General features: G+C 41.2%; 1 long non-coding RNA gene across 1 annotated transcript; it reads left to right on the top strand.

The window, feature by feature from the left end:
• Positions 1 to 1121: 1121 nt before the first annotated feature.
• On the top strand, positions 1122 to 2581 carry LOC141943804 (uncharacterized). Its single transcript, XR_012629055.1, has 2 exons — positions 1122 to 1240; positions 2275 to 2581. It is a non-coding gene; the product is annotated as an uncharacterized LOC141943804 (long non-coding RNA).
• Positions 2582 to 12366: the final 9785 nt, after the last annotated feature.

Raw genomic sequence — 12366 nt, forward strand, 5'->3', positions numbered from 1 at the left:
AAGAGCAACCATTAACATTTTTGCTACCTTTCTTTTCAGCAGTACCCGATCCACACGGTCGGAAGTGCCCCAAGCAGAAGAATCAGCTCAACACAAACAGAAGACCTTGGACCCAAATGCAAAACTATGGTAATGCTTACATGTAGTGTGTAAACTGAAAATGTTTGGATTATTGTGGAATTAATAATTTGAACTAATGGAATTAAGCTGGAATTAACAGAACACCAGAGATTTAATAATATTCACTTTCAAGCCCGTTTTACAGAACATGGTTAGTCACAGTTAGGCAGCGTCCTCTGGTGCAAAATCAACTGCCCAGCACAAAAACATAACGCTGCCCCGCACCTTGTGCTTTCTTCACAAGCAGGGATAAGACAGGAGATTGGCTTATCGACTCGTTTAATCTAAAAGCAATTGATGCCTTTGGGTAGATTTTCAACACAGGAACATCCCTTTGTTCAAGTCAAGGACGTCCATGGGGGGATCGCCCCATTCAGAAGGTCCTGTGAGCCTCCTGGGAACGCTGCAAGATTCCAAATGAGCTTTAAACGACTAGAGAGGGAGTCTGTATTGAGTACTAGCTGGTATTTCAGAGGTGGTGTGGGATTCACCCGACGCATTCATTGGTCCTTCAGCTAACGTCATACTGAATTCACCTATCAGGCTCAGAGAGTCCTTCCTGCAATTGCAGCTGAAAGTAAGAAACAACGTCTATGTGTTTTCTTCAGACAAATACACGTCAGGATCCCATAATGCACGAAACTGGAGGAAAAGAAATCCACACGCAAAAACGTTCTCTCACTTTAAAACAACCATTCAGGTAACTGCTTGATACAATTCCATCTTTTTAGTAAAAGCAACAGGTCTCCCCCCACCTGTGTTTCAGACCCCCCAGACAGCCCCGCTGTCAGTGCTGCTCTGAGCTGACCCAGGGCAGTTCCACACGCAGCATTAGGCCATTCTGATTATATTAGGATGAAATGATTTTTTTTCCTGTTGCTTCTAGAAGTGTTGATAGTGTACTTCTGAAAATGTTGCTGAAAGAGCATGTTGTTTTATTCTAATAAATTACGCACAAAACGTTCTGTCTCTCTATTTTGACAGCAGAGCCAAGAAGACATGCGAGTCAATAAAAAAGGAGAACGCTAATGTACACAGGAGAAAGAGATGAAGCGAGTACTTCAATTTACAAGGAAAATCTAAACTCAAACAAGGGAATTATCAACTGGAAAATCCAAAGGTGATAAAATTACAAATTCTGAAAATAAGATGTAGGAAGTGCACTATAACATTTCAAATTTCAATAGCCTTCAATAGATGTACTAAGTTTAATCTGTTATGAAAAACTGACAGTTGAAGTTATTTTTATAGACTATGTTTTAAGGCATAATTCCTAATACGAATAAATACTATTGGTTTGACTTAGCTTTCAGAGGACTTTTAATGTAAACAACAATAGTGATCCATTCTAGAAAGTAGCTGTTTTGGTGTGAAAGCCAGATTTTTAGACGGTTTAGCTGTTTGCCGGATGTTTGGGGGCTCAGTCTGAGTTTAATCTTGAGATTTTGCCATTTTAGCAGGGCAGCAGAACCGTGTTAGGAACTAAATGAGCTTCACCACAAAACTCCCAGAATTAACTGAAATAGTTTTTACACACATTTTGAACTAAAGGATAGAAGATTGGGTAAAGACCAAGATCAAAGTGAGAGGAAGACTGGTAAGAAGGATACTGTAATATTGCTTTCTGAAGAAGCAAACCTCACACCCAGTTGTTACATAAAGATAGAAATTACATCTGTCTCAGGTGTTTTTCCCCTTTCGCATCTACCTGACCTTTGGTCATTCTTAGAACATAATCAGTTTTGGAGGAGGGCCCTTCAAACTTCTTTCTGTAGCACTGGGATCCAGCACTTATCTGGGTGGCACCTGTAACTGTGAATGTAAAAGTGTTTTTCTTCCTTGGAGCCTTTCTTCATTGTGACTGTTCAGAACGTGGGGATGGATCAGATACCTTCCAGGGTGCCTTCGAGCTGAAATGATTCTACCGTTCTATGAGAAATACAGTCATACAGTTCTCTACCCTACTTTATGGAGAGTATCTTGCATAAACCTCAGGTGGTAATGATGTAATTTTTATTCTATTTAGAAATCTAATTTTTAATAATTTACATTTATAAAGGCTCTAGTTGTAAAACGAACAAGCTTTAGAAAACTCTTTTCTCTTCGGATATTATTAATAGCAGGAATAATTAATAAATAGATATTGGTTTATAGAGCACAGGTGCTCTAGGAACAATACTGAAGACCAGTAACCATGATGACCGAAGACTGCATCAGCAAACAGTGGTGTCCGAAGAGGAATTAGAACGGCACGATAAGAACTAGCCGAAACTGTGGAATATAATGGACTTTTGAAATGGATGATGAATTAAGAGTTGAGAGTTCCTGGAAAATCACCAAAGACTCTTTGTATTGTATGTTATATCGTATATATAGAGGGTGCTTTTTGTTAGCTGTTGCCACTCACTGAGGTGATGGCCCAACTCTGAGTTGTTAATAAAGCAAGCCTAGAGACACCCACAGTCTGGTAAAATCCTTTAACACTAGTGACTGTAAACATGCATGCAGTTGGGCCTCACTTTCCTTAACTGAGAGAAGAAAAATCTAGAGTACCTGGTTTAGCTGAGAGTTAGAAAATGTAAAAAAACAGACAAGAAATATCTTTTTAAAATCAAGGACTAAACGTGTTGAAAATGTTTCCTCCCCCCTAACTAGACATCGCAGTTTCAAATTGCAGTACACGATGCCTTGCGGCAACATGTTCTATGTCGTCTGCCTGAGGCCATTTAAAATCTTCCTCAGAGGGATATTGTGTCCAGTTAGATAAGGCCTGGCCTAGCCGTTATCTAAGAGTGCAGCGACAAGTTCTCAGGTGAACACCCTTTTTGTCTGACAGTGGAAATGAGGAATAGAGTTGGCTTCTTTGGGAAAATCCTGTCAGAGCTCAAATGACCAAATGGGGTGACTTTTCCACGGACGGGAGGTGCAGGGTGAGCTGGGCCATAGTCGCAGGCCCATTCAGTGCTGCACAGCTTGGGGCTCCCAGCATCTGAATGGTTGTAGGATTATCTACACTGTCCTCCTTTTCTTTTGAATGTGATCTCAGAAAACCAGCATCTGAAGAGATGCTTTATAGAATCTGAGTGCCTTTCCAAACTGGGATCATAAAGAACTAGCACCTCCTGATGCAATCTCACCCACCTCCCCACCCCAAAAAGCCACCCCAACAAGCCAAAGACAAAAGAAAATAATTTTCTAGCATCTTAACATGCTGATACGCCCAGCACAGGATTGGGCTGAGTGAAAGGCCCAGCTCAAGGGAAAGACAGAGAAAAGCAGGAGGAGGACGTGGCCATGAGGGCGACACTTGGCTGGTCCCAGACTGTTGTGGAACCACAACCTCAGCACATTATTCTCCTGCCTCTTCACTGCAGCTTCCTGCAGAGAAATTACGAATCTTGTTCTCTTGAGTCATCAACTGCTCAGCCCAGAAAGTCACAGGTACTAAGAAATACCTCATCTCTGTACAATAAATACATGGGTCAACGAGATATTAACAGTTCGTGTGAGGTGTTAACTACTCTCGACTGAAATCAGAGGAACAGACTGGGATCAGTGCTTTGTGTCACCAAATCCTCATCTAAGATTTCCTTTTCACAGCCTCAACAGCACTAAGATCCACAAAAATATTAAAAACACACACGCGTTTTCCAGTTCATGGGTGCACCCCCCATTATATTTCTTAATCCTCTTCTATCTGGTTGTGTCTGTCATTAGGGCCCCAAAGAGGAGTCAAAGGAAATTGAGGATATTCTACATTTCATGCAGTGGGGCCCTACAGATTGCATTTCTGTGTTTTCACATACTCACTGCATGACAAATCCCCCACACTTGTTGAACCTATCACGACTTGAAAGTAAATCCTGAGATAAGGAGCCAAACATCCGAGGCAGAGGGCTACTGAAGGAGAGCTGGACTTGCCCTGGTATTACACGTGCACGTACATTGTCTGCTGCTGAACTGAAAGGCCCAAGGGAAAGAAATGATTTGTTGCTTTCACCTTATACCTGTTAAATATACTAATGTTTTTCCAGACGGTATTTCTCAAAGGTCAGACATCTCCTGTAGGTGCATCGTATCAGATCGCAAACAGATTAACAGTGGTACCACCTGTATTTTATTAAAAGTTTGCAAAGCTTCCAGCCTGACACCCGGCGTTCCTGAACAAACTTACATGGCTAAATTTAAACCATTAACTCCCAGCATCTCAGCAGCACTGATATTTTAATGAAGCTATTTATTAATTAAGGTAGCAAAATCCATCTCAAGTCAACAAAAATTGGTTGTCGTAAAACAAAACTGAGCAAAACTTCCCTGGGAATTGTAGAGATTGCTTAAAACAGAAGGGTCTTGACAATTTCCTCCTAATGAAGACATTTGCTGAAAAAAAGTGTCCTTGTAGAGCAAGACGTTATGTAAACATATTTATTTTTGAAAACAATCGAATCTGTAAATTCTTTAACACTCCCTGGAGTCACTAGGGGTCAGTGCAGTCACAGGAACGGGCTCCAACACCGCCCCAGAGTGACCCTTCGGTAGCGAGCACTTTACTCCAGCTCTCCAGAGCCAAAGCCTCTCTGCAGTGTTCTGCAACGGCTTTAAATTAAGAGAAAAGGCTGCAGGAGGCTTGTTCTGCTTCCTCACGGCCAGCTCAGGGGAGAGGAACAGAGACTTATATTCAAAATTGCTAAAGAGCTATTTTTGGTCTCTTAAAACACAGTGATGACATCACCCTACTTCTCCCTCATCCTACACGTTCTCCAAAAGGCATTTCTGTTCCCTCCTGAGCTGGAGAGCCCTCACCACAGCTTCTCCTCAGGGAAACAGTCTTTGAAAAGAGGTGTTCCCAGACTGGGAGTCTCCTTTCACCTTTCCAGTCTGGATATATATTAGATCATTTTAACTGCCTTTCCTTTTTACATTCTGGTTTTTTTACAGGTGAAAATAATGATAGAAACATGCTACTGGTGTATGTAATATTTGAGGCACCTGGGAGTACAACTACTATGCTTAAAATACAAGGGAAGTCCTGTTGCTTCTTTCCTCTTTTTCTTTCCTAAGAAAAAGGCACTTAGGCAGAACTAACTATTGAACTTTACAGGGCCTTTTGAGAAGGTAAGGTGAACATCCAAGGCACCTCACTTGGTTTAAAAACACATATGCAAAATACACTTTTGGGGTTTTTATGACACATTTTGCTTCCCCTGGACAAAAGCAATGTCTTCAAACATTGGTATTCTTGTTGCTGCTCTTCATGCAAGGATCTGAAAAATACGATAACCAAATTACTTAAAATGGGATCTTTGGGAGAGGGAGTTGTTCAATGTTTTGTCAAGTGACAATCATGTATTCCTCAGTGAAAATGTCCCATGACAGTAGCACTGAGATTCCTGGTACACTAACAATAAAATTTCCTCCAGGTCAGGCAGCTGCAATGTTTCAAGTCTGGAAACTGGCAGATGGTCAGCCTTTCTTACCTTGAGGCCACAGACACCTGCTGGTTGATTTGACTTGAAGTTGCTGTAGAACAAATAGCTGCAACAGTTGAACTCTCCTGATTTCCTGTTGTTTTATTTGCCCTGGAGTGCACTGCACTATTTTAAAGTGAGCACCTCAGGGATTCACAGCAGACTCTCCTGCCCTCATTCCAGCATGTCTGATCCAACACTTGGTTTGCCTGAAAAAGCTGTTTTAAAAGCCATTAAAATCCCTAGGGTGGTACACACTAGCCTTATTTAAAAGCCAAGGAATAGCAGTGCATAAGATCTACTCTAATAGACTCACAACCACTTCTTATTAGGGCACATAATGGAAATAGGTTTCACCTTAACAGATCGTATCATTCATCTCTCAAGAATTTGATATATGACTCCACTCTCATCAGAGCTGCTCTAGAGAAACCATCACCTACATGATGATTGATAGGATAAAACCAGAGAGAAAGAGGTCTTTCCAAATATGTTATCATGGAAATGCAGTTTTGTTTCCTAAACTGAAAGAAGAATGGGAGGAGAGAGCGACAAATACAGCTTTCAGATGAAGGTCACTGCAGCATACCCCTTATCTCAATAGCTCTGTTTAAACCTCTTTGCTTTGGGAGTGGGTGACCTTAGGGAAAGCCTTCTGAAAACTCTCTCTTGCCCTCCCTGGCAAACTCCTCCGTCAGCTGACTTACTGATGGGTGCTGTTTCAGTGGCAGTCAGGCTCTTATTTACAAAGATTAGACAAAAGTCTGCATAACTTCTTCCGAGGCCAGTAAGAGGGATGATTAAAATATAAAAGTGCCGACATCGGAGTGAGTGTGCATGATAGAAAAGAGGAGTTTGCAGAGTTCTTCAGCTCAATCTTAGAAGGTATATAGTGCATAACTTTAGGAGAGGAAATAATGTGAGTTGTTTGTTACACCTCCTAGGTTCTGCAAGCTGGTGCTGCAGAAGTCTCAGTTGTAAGGCTTGCAAAAGGAGCTGGGTTTGGGTATCTGCTGCTCTAGAAATAGATCCTCTTACTCCCAGTGTCTATTTGCATCCTAATACTTGTGAGCAGAATGTGTAACATGCACAAGTTGTAGCTAATGGTATATGGATATATTCCAGTTGTATCAACACACACACAAATAGCTTTTCTCCCCTCAACCAGAAATATAATTTGTTAAAAAGAAACAATGCTTAATATGAACAGTCTTGATCCAAAACGCTACAAGCATATCATGGGGTTTAATGAAGGGTGATGGTGAAGACTGAGTACAGTATTGCCAGTGAGGATGGATTCATTAGCGAATAAACTATTCGTTTCTGGGGTAATGATTAGCAGTTGTTAAGAGATGAACTGAACGGATCCTTCCTTAAATAATTATAAGGCTGCTGATGAGAATGTTGCAGGATTTAGGATATTAGAGAGCACGGATATGGTGAAGTGGATGAGGTATTTATTCAGGAAGGCAAATGCACAACAGATTTGTTTCTCCCCCATATAGTCTTCAGAACTCCCTCTCCGCTCTTCACCTTTTAAACAGTCCCGGCCCACCAGCCTTACTAAAACATTTCTATTTTTAAAATTTTAGATTGAACAATATTAACCATTTAAGACGCTAATAACATCTCTTGCCCAAGAAACACGGCAAGTCTTTCAGTGGAGTCTGTTCTTTCACGTTCAGGTAGGAAGTCCCTGGTTCAGAAGGTCTTTAACTGATAACCACATAAATGGTGCCAAGCGCTTTTTCAGCTCAGCTCTGGTTTTAGCCTGGCCGACATTAGGAACCTCTGTATTTCTGCTTGGGTCCCCAGGGCTGGAATTAACTGTGTTCATGTTACTGAGAAACACCCACAGAATAGTAAATGGGAAGAGGAGGAAATTTCAGATGCACCAGTTTAAGATGACAGAAATACATGAATGCATGTTCAAGCACAGTCTATAAAGACATTGGGATTATGAAACTATTAACTCTCCTTAAATACAAACTGGCCATCTCCTAGTTAAAAAAAAAGCCAACACACACAAATGGAAAATGATGCTGTTTAATTAAACTATGCTGACTTTTACTGTGGTTATTTTACTGACACTATTTTTGTAGAGTAGTAGAGGGATGTTAGATTTGTCACTAGTCTCTTCAAGGAATCCTTCACTCTCTCAGTATCTCCGTTTTGCCTTAGTTCTTCAGCATCTGTTTGTCCTCTGGTTTTCAAGCAAATCAATGTATATTATAGATTCCTGCTCTTAAACCTTCATAGGAATTTTTTTCACATCTATATTATACAAGAAATAACATACTCGACAATGAACTGTTATTTGCAGTTTGTTCTCTGTCTTCTACCAATGGGAGAGTAACGGGACTTACACGTGCTTATGTTTAGTAAAACCACTGAAGCTTGGACAAGAGTTCTACTCTAATGTGTTTTCCTCTCGTATCCAACTAGAATGTCCCCAGCAGTAACTTGTACTCATTAGCCGTTGTCTTTTCAATGGCACTCCTTCTAAAAAGGGAGTCTCCATCTTCTTTGCAGCCACCCTTTAAACACTAGAAGCAGAGCAGCTGCACAGGCTGACACCAGAGGACCTGTCTCTGCTGACCTCAGGGACTGCCTGAGTGACTGACAAGCTTAGAGAGATCTACTGGGTCAGTCACCTGCAGAGAGCAATGCCCGGCTCAATCTCTCACACTCAAACTGCGAATTAGCACCAGCTAAAGGATGCTGGGCTTTGAATCCTAGTCCACACGCCTGGATTCTGTTTCTCTAGCTCAACCAAGAGGTAAGTCCCTGCACCCGTGGGATCCTGGAAAATGGAGATGAGAATACTCTTCATGATACTCATGAATAAATCACCCTACTTAATAACCAAGCAGTATCTGAAACTGTAGCCGCCTCCTCCGAGAGGCAGAGGTGCTAGCGGAATTTAATTGCACTGATATTTAATTGACAATTAGAGTATCTTATTCAGCTGAAAAAGTACAAATGTTAAGCAAGCAGCATGGGATGACGGCTGAAATTACAGCCTGGGAACAAATCTCAGGACAAACCTAGGAGAAGAGTTCTTACCTGACCAAATAAGGAAGTTTAAAAAAAAAACAACCTGAAGCCACACATGCACAAAGTTAACTTACAGCTTCCAAACAAAGAACACCATAAAATCCTGCTGTATACTCCTGAAAAAAAAGAAGTCTCTCTCATGAAAGCAAGATTACTGCATGACAGAGTGAAAAATATTTGGGCTGATTTCAGGGTTCGGACCATCAGATAAACTTCCTCTAACAGCACTGAGTAACTGGGTTTAAAGCACTTGTTATGGTCACTACGGCTTGTAGCAATCCAGCTACCATATTTTCAAAGAGCTGCATGGGTATTTAGCCACATACCTCCTATTAAAGCTACATTGTCTTACATAAAAGAGTCATTGTGTGTCTAACTACCTGTGCAGCTCCTCGAGAAATTTTAGGAGACTATATTCACCTTACACTCTCCCCTTTTCCATGAAGCAGGGAAGGAGGAAGCATCCTTCTTGAGCAATACTGCTTGCAAACTAAGTTTCATGCATTGCAGTAGTGGCATTCGCTACTGGCAGACGCCTTGCTACTTAAAAGGTACAATGCAATAGAGGTACTTGAGGTGGCTACAATTAAACTGTGCAAGTTTGATTACATACGCAGGTTTTCACCAGCTGAGAATCTAGCTCATAGCTTTTCAGTGACAAGATCTATAAAATTAGCAACAGGAAGAATGGGAAACTCAGTATTGAGTAGGCTGTTTGTGAATGGCCACACTGAACACCTTGTGCTTTATCACTCATTATTTATTTTAGTGTGATGTGACTTCGCTCACATGGATATTTTAAAAATGTGTTTTACTCCCTAAATTCCTTCACAAACGTTTTGAAGCACATTGCATGTTACCTACAGGAGGGAGTGTTCCAAAATAAACAAAGATCCCCTACATAAAAACCAAAAGCACCTTCAAAGAAATCTTTCCTATGGCTCCATCTCAGCTGTTGTCAAATGGGAAGGAAAAGCAAAAGGAGCAGCAACAAGTTTTCTAGCAGAACTTGGAGAACTAGTTCAGGTTCAACATGTACCGCTTCAGCCTGAACTTGGCTCTGTATCAAATCCTGTTCAAATTTAAGTAGCAGGCTCACTTTCCTAGTGACTTTCACCCAACACTTATCTTTCACAGTAAAGCTACAGTTCTAAAGTAGCCTTTCACCTTTGTTGTATTACGCACAGTTTTAGTTGCCTACGTAACAGTCAGTCTGTATTGTTTCCACTCCTGGTTAGTATGACCAAAAGTTTTGCTTTCTTCTTTTGGCAGTGCAAAAGAAGTACACTTGATTTTGTTTCCAATTTCCTAAGAGAGGGCTGTGATCAGAGATAATAATCACTTGACAAAAGATTCAGAAAATTCATTTACATTGCTTCAGCCTTTTTCTCCCACCTCCAAGGACATTCACCGCTACACTCCTCTGACCACCGTTCTCATTATTAAGCAGCTTAGTGAGGATATTACTCTGATTTAGAGAATGCTTTACTGGAAGCAAGTTCCAAAGAGCCTCCTTCCTCCTGCATTCAATGTGTTAAGCATTCACTATCAGCTCTGGGATTTACCAAGAACTCAGAAAAGTCTGTTCTCCCTTTCCATCAAAGACTACAAAAGGTAGGGCTTTCTAGAGTTACAGCGAACTGGTTGCAGGAAATCCCTTTATCAAGAATGAACTCTGCTTCACTGAAAGTAGATTCTCCCTATCGTCATTTTAAAAGTTCTCACAATCGTCTAGCCAGCATTAAAGGGAGTCCACTAGTGACTATGCAAGCAGCATTTTCTATGCTCTGTCCTCTCCCAGGAAACTGAAGGCTTTTATCTGTTGTCAGCCAAGAAATATTCACTAGACTGAAAGTTGACTGTAGGCTTTTTGGAAAGCAGCACGGCTGGAGGGAAAGGCTGAACAGCACTGAGATTTCTAAAGTTCTGCACTTCACGCTGGGGGGCCCTCGAGGGCTGTTCATTACAGTACAGTATAAAACTAGCAATATGAAGACCTGTTTATTCTCCATCTAAGTTGTTGAAGGCAATTAATACTTTTATCTTCCTATGTGCTTCATTGATGGGGTACATAAAAGGAGAAATGGAATGAATTCACATATAGTTTAAAAAAAAAAATCCATCTATAAAGTTACAGTCCCAGGAAGAGGTAGGGCAGTCTACATGTTAGTCTCTTGCTTAGTGAATAATACAAAAGACTTCTACATGAGTAGAAATAAACACCAAGTCGCTGAGCTGCAGAGTAACAGTTCCAGATCCGTGTCTACATTATCACTTTAGACCCAGCCTTGCAGAGAGGCCTTCACTCAGCAGCGACATTCTACCTCAGACCATTACATGGTAACAAGATTTGCACAGCACAGTTAGGAACCAAGTATTTGGCCAGTAGGTTCTTCCTGCAGCCATGACTAACTAGGGCTGCAGATCACACACCACAGAAACATCTAAACGCCTAACCACATTATTTATGCCTCAAAAAAATAATTTTACTTCCTGTTTCTTGCCTCAAGAAATTGTGGCCATTGAAAGAAACCCTAAAGCAAAAGCAGACAATTCATAGATACTGTTGCACACATGTGGACGCCACATCGAGGACAATTCTCACAGCAGCAAGATCACTGTAGTTTTGCTGCTAGAACATCGCAGCCCTGCGCTTCAGAGCTGAGCTCTTCTCTTACTGTGCTCCTCAGGCAGGGGCGACCTCGAAAGACACGGCATAGCCAGGAGGACCACATGCAGAAGAAGTCAGGTTAGAGAACGTAGAGCCACACAGCAGAGCCCACTTCATACAGCGTGGCACACGTAGAAAGATCTCATGCCCACTAGAAAACCCTGCATAAGCCTCTGGAGCCTAAAATTTATACCAGAATCCTGCATTTCAGCAGCATCACACTGAAGTGACACACATACAGTATACCAGTCACCAAAACCTAACTCAAGCGTTAAGAAGACGATTCACGAACAAAAAGTTCTGCTTAACAGTATCCACTGCTTTCTAGGATCACTGCAACAAAATGTATTTCTCCAGACTGTAGAGCGTATTCAGTGTCATTATCCATATACATTACACAACAGTCCCCAGAAACATTAAGAACCTGCTGGTCATCCCTCAAGGGAAGGAACCAGTAGTTTAACAAAAAGCATACTTGCACTTATGGGGACTACCTGGCAAATTTACAGGCACACAAAGACCACCATTCTTCCCTCCACTTCCCCCCAACACTTGTAACCGAACATTTTTTTCCCCACCCAGTTTTCAGCTATCTTAAAATGGCACACTATTTTCATGGCCATGTTGAAGTGACCAGAATTCTTTTATTTCTCAAGACATGTACAATTTTAGCTGTGTAACTCTTTCATCTCTTTAAGAGCTGGTCATTTGCTCAGGTGATAGAGCAAATCATGTAACACTAAGCATTAAAGAATGACTTCTTGAGCTCATGCTTGTCCCTGGTTTCACACCAGGATAAAATATTCCTGAAGTTTGGCAGGTGAGAGCATGATTAAAAGCAACCTTGCAGAAAGTAGTATTATTTCCTAAATATCTGAAATAATTAAATATTCCCGTACAAAATAGCAAAGAACACTGCCTAGAAACTTCTCTTTGAAGAGTGGACTGAGCCATCCCAGAAAGGGGTTACCATATCTAGTCATCGTCGATTAAACAAGAGCTCCTCAGGGAAAACAGAGTGCTTCAAAGATGGAAAACTTATCTGGCAAC

This window comes from Strix uralensis, chromosome 5 (genome assembly GCF_047716275.1).
Source record: "Strix uralensis isolate ZFMK-TIS-50842 chromosome 5, bStrUra1, whole genome shotgun sequence".
Classification (NCBI taxonomy): domain Eukaryota; kingdom Metazoa; phylum Chordata; class Aves; order Strigiformes; family Strigidae; genus Strix; species Strix uralensis.